This window comes from Somniosus microcephalus, chromosome 7 (assembly GCF_052327205.1).
Source record: "Somniosus microcephalus isolate GS21.2 chromosome 7, FLI_Smic_1.0, whole genome shotgun sequence".
NCBI classification, from domain to species: Eukaryota; Metazoa; Chordata; class Chondrichthyes; order Squaliformes; family Somniosidae; genus Somniosus; species Somniosus microcephalus.
In genome coordinates this window covers 125,225,468-125,236,480 of record NC_140993.1, presented here as the reverse complement: position 1 = coordinate 125,236,480, position 11,013 = coordinate 125,225,468, and the positions used below count along the sequence as shown (strand labels likewise).

Below are 11,013 nucleotides of genomic sequence, written 5' to 3'. Positions count from 1 at the left end.
GGTAAGATTGAATGATGTTTGGGAGGCCAAGAGGAGCGTGCTCCATCTGATTCCCTGAAAATCATTCTGCCCGCTGCTGGCTCGGCTCTACGAAGGAGCCATTCGATTTGATGGATCCTCCCCCAGCCCCTCCTATTGCCAACCTGCCTGTCAATGCTCATTTCGCACTGGCAACATGCCGATTTTCTTATGGTGAGGCTCAAATTCCAAAATCGATGAGGTTTCCCCACGGCCCCACATCAGGCCGGCGGCGCAGTCGAGCCGTCCACTGTCAACTCGAATCATCCCCATTGTGTTGCTGAGTTATTAATTTATTATTTGTTAATGCAGGAAAATTGAGAAAGAAGAATTCTAAAAGGTTTGGATGTAAGGTCTCAAGAACATTTAGGTCTCACTCGGCCTGAGATCAAGACTGACACGTTTTGTGGAACCTGAAAATGAGACTAACTGCAAGGTAAAGTAATGTTTTTCAAATACAAAAGCAAAATACTGCGGATGCTGGAAATTGTTTTAATGCTTTTCAAATCCTGGTTGTGTTCACATTTGAAAAAAGAATACTTAGCCAAGAAAAATGAGAGGTTTGACAACACAACTACATGGCTGAGTTCTCAGATGATACCATTTTGTTAAAACTATTATGGAATAAACGCTAACAATGATAATGGCCTGGATTATCCTCAGCTCCTGCTCTGTCATCAGAAATGCCTTTCAACTGCCTGTCAGGTGGGCCTGTGACCCAGGCCCATTTCCTAGGGTCAGGGTCATTAGCATATTGAGGTTGCCATCAAGTTTGGGGTGCCTGCCTCAGGGTGAGGGGTGAGGGGTGGGTGTGAGGCATGGTATGTGCTCCAATGCTTTCTTCCTCAGTAGCATGGCCAACATGGTCAGCTGAAGAGGATAAAACTTCCAGAAAATTTTAAAGATTTCCCCTTTAGTCAAAGCGGTACTTTACATTTTAAATCCATTCCCCACAATTCTTAGCAATACTGGGTGCCAGGATATTTTCTAAGATGACAAAGATGGGAAATACGTTGCATGTTATCATCCCATTGCTTGCGACCTATTATGATAATCCAGCCCACATTTGAGCAGACACATAACATGCTTGACATCACTTCTGGTCAAAAATCCCAGAAGTGAGAAAAATGACCCACTGTGGCAGAGCCACCAAGGGGTTCTTATATTGTTGTACATAATTGCCTGTAACAAAGTCTGTATTCGTTTGCTGCATGTTAACAGCGCGGTCTCTAAAGAGTTAAGACCAAGCGCGATGACGTCATCACATGGGTCACGTGACGTTCCCAACGGCGGGAATCTTGATGACTTTATGACGTCAGACTGAGGAGCCTCCCCTCTCAGTCCTCGTGGAGCCAGCTTTAAGCAAAGACCTGTGTTTGAGTTCTCCTGTGTTTTTGAATGTTCCACCAGTTTGCATTAAACATCGTTTTGGTTAGCTGATTGCCTCGCTCTTAGTAATTTCATCAGGAATTCACGAATTCCTACACCACAATGATTTAAATAGTTAGAAAATCATGCTCAGAGGCATAGAGCACATCAATAGTTTTTTAAATAAGCTCCTGGTCGGCGAGGTTCCGGCTGGAAGTTCAAAGCTAGAAAGTTACCCTAAATAAGTTGGCTGATTTGAACCACACCAAGTAAGGTAAACATTGTCATCCATTTGTTTGTTTATTCAACAAAAGGGATGAATGTTCATAGTGTCAACAATAACTTGCATTTCTGTAGCAGTCCTCATGTGCAGGAAAACAAATCACTTTACCGTAAGGAGGAAAAACACAGTGGATGACAGAAGGAGGGAAAAAAAGGAAAACATAAAGATGATGGTGGGGAGAAAGTCATGATAGAGAAGAAGGATTTTAAGCATATTATTGCAAGCATGGAGGGATGTAATTTGGCAAGAAGAAACTAACCAGAAAGTTCCAAAGGATAGGAACGTAGTGGTTGAATGAACATCCACCACTGGCAATGCAGAGGGAACAGGGAACAAGCAGTGCATTGGGCGTGCATACCCAGAGATGTAAGCCTGGAAATGATCAGAAAGGTATGGTGAGGAAGGGTTTGGAGGGTTGAAAGCATGAATAAAAGTTTTGAAATGAACTTCCTGGGATTTGGAGAGCCCGTGGTGTTTGGAGAGTTGGTCCTGGGTACTATGGGACTTTGTGTGAGTGAGGACGCAAGCTGAGCCATTTTGAATGAGTCGCAGCTTGTCAAAGGTTGAGGTAGGGAGGCCCACTAGAAGAGTGGTAAAGTTGAGTTCCACATCACTGGCATGCACTTGGAAGATGTAGACGTAAAATTGAAAGGGTAGAAATTCAGTGGCATTTTGCCCAGTTTTCTGGTGCTAAATCACCATTTCACATACTAATTTCACTTTGGCACATGTCGTGTTTGAAGTGCTCATGAAATGTGATGGCATTACTTAGGCCTCCCTGGCGGCTACTTGAAATGAATGCTGGCCTCATTAAAATATGCAAGTAGAAGCCCAGCACTTGAATTAGGACCATTTTGAGAACAGAGTGAGGTGTGTACTGATGCTCTGGAAGCCCTTATTCATGTTCTTCATGGAATGAGAGCCTGAGGAGATGCTATACACCAAAGCCATGATAGCAGCAATCTGAGCTCCCAGAGAAGCTGTCAGAGCTGTCACCAAAGGCTCTATCATTGTAGGCCCCACTGCAGTGTTCATAGAGCTGGCCACTCGCTCCATGGTTGGTTGCATGGTCTGAGTGCCATGCTGGATGATCCAACACAAGTTGGAGCTGGAGCTGGACTTCTCCATGCTCTTTGCCATTGTGCACAAGTATCCTGGCAGGCTGCCCAGTGCACTTAAAAGGATCTGGTGTATAGAAATCAGTTTTTTTAAGTGGGCTGTGCTCTCTAGATCTTCATCTGTGTCTACAGCAGGGCTAGGGTGCAAGCTCTTCCTCCAGCAATCAGCTTCTTGGGTTGTCCCTTCCCATGCTCCCGTGCACGAGTTCTGGATGAGTCTTCCAGTGCAGACTGCTCTAGCCTATCCTGTATAGTACTTGTAGTGACAGTCTTTGAGCTAGGACTTGTTAAGGTAAGATTGAGTGACGCTGTGTCATCTTGCGTGCTGCCCTCTTCCAGCTCCTCAGTCTCTGGGTGCTCTACATTTGCTTCACCTGAAAGGAAAGAAAGGGACAAGGTTTAGTATTTAGTGTCAAGGATCAGCAGAGACAGATGACTGATTGCTAAATGCAGCTGAACATTGTTTTGGATAGTGTATGAAGGTGTCAGTCAGTAGAGAAAGAATATAGATAGTCAAGAACCCTGCAGGACATGTCCTCCAGCCTTACTGCTCGCCACGCACCTGACGCAACCCATTCCCACAGTCTCTGTGACATCCTCCTTGACTTGGGAAAGGACCTAAATGGATACTCTACCTCATCTCTGTATTTCCTTGCAAGCTTGCCCTGCAAGAAAGAAGGGAGAGTGTTAGTGGTAGCTAGTGAGATATTTGATTTTTATTTAAAACAAAGAGCTGTATATTTTTAAACAAAGAGGTTATGTGTGTTTGTGTGTGAGTGAGAGAGAAACATTGACAGTGCTCTGATTATCCATCTGCAATAGATTGTTTTTCTATAAATTTTAGAAAATATATTAAGCTGAGAAGAGTAAGAGTGACAGTGAAGGGAAGGAGAGTGACTGTATATCTTTATTTGTTAATATGTATCTTCAATTTAAAATAAAACACCTGTTCAATTTTTAAGCTAAGTATCTGCACCTGTGTTTGGTTGATGGTTAGAAAAGGTCGATGCTTATCACTTACACCTGTAAGACATAGGCCGTGATTATCCCTACCTCGGCGGTCCATGGCGAGCGATATCGGTGGCGGGCCCTGGCCTCACTGCTGGCTCCATCCCGGCATATGGCATGACTTTCTCCTGATTGGACTTGTTAAGCCCGTCCAGCGAGTTTCCCAGCCAATTGAAGGAAGCGGGTCTGATGACGTCATTTAATGACACGTCATCAGCCGGTTTCCTTAAAGGGACCTTGCGCAAATTTACTTTGACAGTTGAGCTGTCAGTGTTCTACAGCATTGAGGTGATGCAAACGCTGACAAGCACTACACAGAGGTGCACGGCTGCACCCAGGCTCTCCCATGACTCCCTCCATATGCTTATGGAGGGAGTCAGAGCACACAGGGAGGTTCTCTTCCCTTCCAATGGGCAGAAGACACCTCCCCAGGACACCAACGCAGCCTGGTTGCACATTGCACAGGAGGACACAAGCAGGGATGTGGTCAGGAGGACCAGGCTTCAGTGGCGCAAATCTTTCAATGATCTCAGTAGATCATGAAACGTTACTGCAAAGCCATACTCAACCTCATCCTGCAGTGCCACTCATCATATCCCTATCACTCTGCCTTCAGTACCCTACTCCTGCACATCCTTACTCACACCAACTTACCTTGCACCTCCACCCATCCCTCTCTATCTACATTGGCCCAGTAATTCCGGGCCCAACGCGTGAGTAAGGACAGGGTACTCACGCGTGTGCCCGGAGGAATTGCCGGTTTTCAGCATGCACAGCGCATGCGCTGAAAACTGGCATTTCCTGTCCTCTGACCGAAGGGGTTAAGAGGCTGAATGCGTGCGCGGTATCGGGCAGCGCGTGCGACTTGGATTTCCTCTATTTTTCCTCTAGAGAGTTGCGCGTGTGTAAAGGCCTCCGGTATTTACGCATTGAAAAACCACACGTAAGTACTTAGTTTTACAGGTAAGTGGTCTATTAATACAATTGAGAATTTTTTTTCCACAGGTTTGTTATTTTTAAAGAATTTACAGTAAGGTAAGTTTCGTTTTAGCCCCGATTTTTTATATTAAATTTTTTTTCAAATTTTAAAATTATTGTTTAAAATAGTTTTTCAGAGTTCTTTATAGTTCATTTAAGTAGTGCAATGTTTTTTTTAAATTTTCTTTCAGGTTTAAGTAGTGTTTTGGGGCCAGGAGTTTTCATGAGTTTGACAGCTCTTACTGTCAAACTCATGAATGAACTTTTGCAACCTCCCATTGGTTGCCCTGTGCTCACGTGATCCCAGCCGGCTCATCGCACTAAGTACGCCGCTGGGTCACGCACGCACAGCACGGCAGGACCTCAAGCGGGCCAGTGAGAGGAAATGCAATGCGGGCCAGAATTAAAATGTCAGCGCGCCGGGTAAGTGAACATCGGGGGTTTGCACGCGCGGCAAGCTCCCAATCCTAATTTCAGGGCCATTATCATTTCCCCATCTCACTAGTCACCCCTCACACTCACCCTCATCCTAGTGCAATCATACCAACTAACAGCACACAAGGTTCCCAACCCGCTGTCAAGCATTTTAAATTTCACAGCTGACCTGCCACCAATTGGGTCTGCTAAGCCCTGGCAAAATCGTGGCCATAGATTCTAATCTCTGACACCTATGAGACCAAGAGAGAGAGAGTGAGAGAGAGAGTGAGAGAGAGAGTGAGAGTGAGAGTGAGAGTGAGAGTGAGAGAGAGAGAGAGAGAGAGAGAGAAAGTGAAAGACAGACAGGCTTTCTAATTCTAAAAATCGCATTCTAATTTGACTTTTTTAAAGAAAAAAAAACCTAGTTGAATTCTGAAAGGATATGAGAGGAAACAGAATGAGAGTAGCTGGGGACGAATGATTTTGGTTGAGGGTGACATGGCTTCTGGTTTCATAACTTGCCCTTGTGGGGCAGTAACTGGAGGTGGGGGGAGTGGATGGAAGGCTAAGGGTGAGATGATTTGCAGTACAGCAAGGAGCAGGGAAGGATACAAGGTTTGAGCAGGTAGTTTAAAGGGAAAGAAGAGACAAAAAAGACGGGCAAAATAAAACAGTGAGAAATATAAGAACAAAGTGAAGCATACTCATAGCAACAAAGGAAAAAGGCTAAAACGTTTGTCTCAACTTGTGAACTCCCCGGCCTAGAAATTCATTGTAGCCACTTTTGGGGCGGTAAAGTCGGGCGGCCGCTAAAGTTTGCGCCCGCTGCCAAATCGAGGCCACTTCTCCGATATTCATTAGCTTCGCCCTAAGAGTTTGCTCGAGCGCTAAAACTGGCGCTGCATGCCTCTCTTTAGGCGCTAAGCCGGCGGGCCGGGGCGCTAAACCGGAAGGTGGGCGCAGGGCAGGTGCGGCGAGCTGCTGATTGACGGCAGACACTCTGGCTCCGGTGAGCTCTTAAAGGGGGAGGGTGGATTTGTTTTTTTGAAAGGCCGACACTGGTGTATTTGTGGTTTTGGGGAGGGTTTCTCTCCATCAGTTTGTTATGTGTCGTCTCCTCCTCCTCCTCCTCATCTCCTCCTCCTCCTCCTCCTCCTCCTCCTCCTCCTCCTCCCAGCCAGCCAGCCAGCCAGCCAGCCGTACCATTTCTAGTACAGGAGGGCCCTTTAATTTGCGCTCCCCGCAGCCCGCATCGGCTGTGTACCGTTCCACTTCACAGTCGTTAGGGCCGCCCGGCGCGAGTGAAGTTCCGGTTCGGGGCGCACAAAGGGCGTTGCACGACAAAATGACGTCATGATCTGCGCGCGCAGCAGGGCGAGCGCTAAGACTTTGCACCGGCGCTAAATGTGTACTGAAGTTGGGGCGAGGCGCAGATCGCGCTGCGCCCGGGCGCTAAGCGCCTAGCGCTCGAGATCTACTCCTCCTAAGGCGCTAACGGCTGGCGCGCCCAACTGAATTTCTAGGCCCCCATCTTTTAGAAAGTACATTCCAGGAACCTTTTCTCCCTCTGTGTGCTGCAGAAAGTAGTTACTTGATGCTCAAGCTCAGCAATTCCCTACCTGAGCATTGCAACCTTCTAAAACTTAATACAAGTCTACTCCTCCTGGTATACTCTGTGAATCCAGGAAGACCCACATCATGTGTGCCACTCACATCACTAGCTTAAGCAACTGCTGTCATTGTACTTATACACGCCAACAACTGCACTACCCATAAGTACTAATTATAGAAAAAAAAGTACTTCACCAGTGCTGGCCTGTAACTTGTGGCCAAATGCCCTTTCAGTGCTGGTTCTAAATTAAGCTCAAATGCCTCCCTTAAAACACTTGCATTTGATTTTTTCAAATCATAGAATCATAGAATGGATACAACACAGTAGAAGGCCATTCGGCCCTTTGAGCCTGTGCCAGCTCTCTGCAAGAGCACTTCAGCTAGTCCCAATCGCCCACCCTCTACCCCTAGCCCTGCAATTTTTTTCCTTCAGACGTACTTATCTAATTCACTTTTAAAAGCCACGATTAAATCTACCTCCACCACACTTTCCGGCAGTGCATTCCAGATCATAACCACTTGCTGCATAAAAAAGATTTTTGTCATGTCACCTTTGGACCTTCTGCCAATCACCTTAAATTTGTGCCCTCTGGTTCTCGACCCTTCCATCAATGGGAACAGTTTCTCTCTATCGACTCTGTCTAGAAACTACATGATTTTGAGCACCTCTATAAAATCTCCTCTCAATCTTCTCTGCTGTAAGGAGAACAATCCCAGTTTCTCCAGTCTATCCATGTAACTGAAGTCCATCATCCCTGGAACCATTCTCGTAAATCTTTTCTGCACTCTCTCTAAGGCCTTCACATTCTTCCTAAAGTGCGGTGCCCAGAATTAGACACAATACTGCAGTCGTGGCCAAAACAGTGTTTCATAAAGGTTCATCATAACTTCCTTGTTTTAATACTCTATGCCTCTATTTATAAAGCCCAGGATCCCATATGCTTTTTAAATCACTTTCTCAACCTGTCCTGCCACCTTCAATGATTTGTGCACATATACCCCCAGGTCTCTCTGTTCCTGCACCCAATTTAGAATCGTACCCTTTAGTTTATATTGCCTCTCCTCGTTCTTCCTACCAAAATGTATCATTTCGCACTTGCCTACGCTAAACTTCATATACCACATGTCCGCCCATTCCACCAGCCTGTCTATGTCCTCTTGAAGTCTATCTCTATTGTAGGGGGTGGCGTGTGCCCAGTCAGCTCTGCCCCTGACTGTCTCTGAGTGGTTCGAATCGCTCCCACACCCCTGGGTTCTAGACACCGGACTTAGGTACAGGCAGCGATACAGAAAATAGAGTAGACAACTGGTTTGGTACAAGAAACCATAATTTTTATTTAAGGCACAATAAAATCACAACACTGAGAATTACTAGAATAATTACAGGCATATGAAATTACACTTATTTGGGAATGGGGGACACACGGCACATCGAGGGAACAAACACATTAAAAAATCCCCTTACCCTTATCCCACCCCCAATACCTAACTAGATTAAGCTACGAGGGGCCAGGGACTCATGCTCACCAATGGGGTTTCCTTTTACGGTTCGAAACCTGTCGATTAAGGCGGTTGTGGTTTTGGGGTTCGCTCTTGTTGTCCTTTGGAGCCTGCCGTCATCACGTGGTCCCAGGGCGCGGCGGTGGAGTCGTCTGTGTAAAGTACCCTCCTTTTCCTCCGTTAGAGAATAGAGAGTAAAGTGTTTGTTGGGTACTTTACCTTGCAGAAATGGTTGTTCTTCTGGTGGTGGTTTGGTCGCCGACAGTTTTGTTGTGGTTGGGGTTCGGTTGGCGGTTTATATTGTTAGTTTGATTTTCCTACCCATGCTTGAAATGCCAGCTTATAACTAGGCTGGGGTGTGTGCCCGCTCGTCCCCAATGCTTCTTTTTCGCTGCCCTTCTCTGCTTAGCAGTTTTTCCGTTCGCCTCGTCTCATCTGCCCATTTGCGGCCCCGTGTGTCCTGTGCATGTTCGAATTTCGGGTTCCGTTCTCCTCCCCCATTTGGCCCCCGGTGTTGTAATGGGCGTCCTCGGTGTCGAGCAGTGCGGGGAGGGAGGAGAGGAAGAAGAGAGCCAGCGATGAGGCAAGAGGCAAGAGCCGAGAGAGACCTTGGCTACCGGTGGGCCTACAATTATACCCGGTTCTTCACCCCTTATCTGCGCGCCAACTCAGGTCAGTTCTTTGTCTAAATTTGGCGGGCTCGTCTAAAGTGATTACAGTCATTCACTTTAACGGCTTTTGGGGCGGTTGTCTCCTTGTTTAATGCCTTCAATATCCTGGCTGTTTGTTATTTATGAAATGTAATCGTCTTTCCTTGTTTGGTAGCTACCTGTGAGCTGTTACCGATTATTTATGCAAAAGGTTAATGGCCTCAAGATTAGGTCCATCCTGACTTGATCTGTTCCAAGGTGAAGAATGCATATTCTGTGTTTACCTAGCTGTCTGGCTTTAGAAAAGGACAAAGTCTTTCACAGATCCATGCATGTTAGGTTTCATTTCAGGATTTGAAAGGGCCTGCCTTCTGCAGGGCCTTGCTTTCAAAATCCTGCAGACCTTGGTCACGAGGTTTCAGAAGCCATTTTGGGTACCCTTTTTAATAACTGGTCCATACAGGGTCCCTTTATCCATAACTTTCGGGGAATGTGGGAATTTTGAGAACCCTACACTCTCTTCTTCACTGTTCACTATACTTCCCAGTTTGGTGTCATCTGCAAATTTTGAAATAGTGCCCTGTGCACCTAAGTCCAAATCATTCGTATATATCAAGAAAAGCATTGGTCCTAATACTGATCCCTGGGGAACTCCACTGTATACCTTCCTCCAGTCCAAAAAACAATCATTCACAACTATTCTGTTTCCTGTCACTTAGCCAATTTCGTATCCATGCTACCACTGTCCCTTTTACGTCATGAGCTTCAACTTTGCTGGCAAGCCTATTATGTGACACTTTATCAAATGCCTTTTGGAAGTCCATGTACACCACGTCAACTGCATTGCCCTCATCAACCCTCTCTGTTACCTCGTCAAAAAATTCAATTAAGTTGGTTAAACACGATTTGCCATTAACAAATCGGTGCTGGCTTTCCTTAATTAATTCATACTTGTCCAAGTGATGGTTAGTTTTATCCCAGATTATTGTTTCTAAAAGCTTCCCCACCACTGAGGTTAAGCTGACTGGCCTGTAGTTGCTGGGTTTCTCTTTACACCCTTTTTTGAAGAAGGGTGTAACATTTGCAATTCTCCAGTCCTCTGGCACCACCCCTGTTATCTAAGGAGGATTGGAAGATTATGGCCAGTACCTCTGCAATTTCCACCTTTACTTCCCTCAGCATCCTGGGATGCATCCAATCTGGTCCTAGTGACTTATCTACTTTAATTATAGCCAGCCTTTCTAGTATCTCCTCTTTATCAACTTTTAGCCCATCCAGTGTCTCAACTACCTCCTCTTTCACTATGACTTTGGCAGCATCTTCTTCCTTGGTAAAGACAGATGCAAAGTATTCATTTCGTACCTCAGTCATGCTCTCTGCCTCCATGTGTAGGTCTCGTTTTAGTCCCTAATCAGTCTCACCCCTCCTCTTATCACCCGTTTACTATTTATATGCCTATAGAAGACTATTGGATTCCCTTTTATGTTAAAAATTAGAAAGCAAGAAACTTTTTATAAGTGGTGGGTGACGGCGGTAGGTGTGAAAACTACAATCTAGTAATGAATTGTTGGGTTTTATTGAAGAAAAACAGTTCACTTCAGCTCACAGTGACACAGTTTTGCAGGACTGAGCTTTGAGTAAAGACTAGAAAAATTTAGACCCCTGCTTTGAAAAGAAGCAACTTAGAATGAATCTTCAAATTAAACCCTAACAGCAGCACAAGCAGACACAACTCTAATCTGGTGAAAAACAAATTTGGGACTGATGTCAGGAAATTCTTCTTACAAAGAGCGATCGACACGTGGATTGGATGTTCAGATACAGTAGTGAAGGGAAAACCCTGGAATTATATAAGAAACAGTCGCATGCTGTGATGGAGGGACTGTTGGGTCTTTTCAGATGGATAACATAGGATGAACTGAATGCTTTCCTCTTTCATCTGTATTTTGTGATCTTCTTGGCATACTAATTGAATTTTATGAGAGACAGCTATCATAGAATTTTATAGCACAGGAGACCCTTTGTCCCATCACGTCTGTGCTAGCTGCCTGAAAGAACTATC

At 45.5% G+C, this 11,013-nt stretch overlaps 1 protein-coding gene across 4 annotated transcripts in view; it reads left to right on the top strand.

Annotated features, from left to right (window-relative positions):
- The first annotated feature begins 323 nt into the window (after positions 1-323).
- Positions 324-11,013, top strand: part of st18 (ST18 C2H2C-type zinc finger transcription factor) — a 586,894-nt gene continuing 576,204 nt past the window's right edge. For 3 of the 4 annotated variants that reach the window (XM_085992909.1, XM_085992912.1, XM_085992907.1), the window contains exon 1: positions 325-454. The gene's annotated coding sequence lies outside the window, so the exon portion shown is untranslated. Of the gene's footprint in view, positions 455-11,013 lie in introns of all 4 variants that reach the window. The other variant, XM_085992910.1, reaches the window with a different exon arrangement.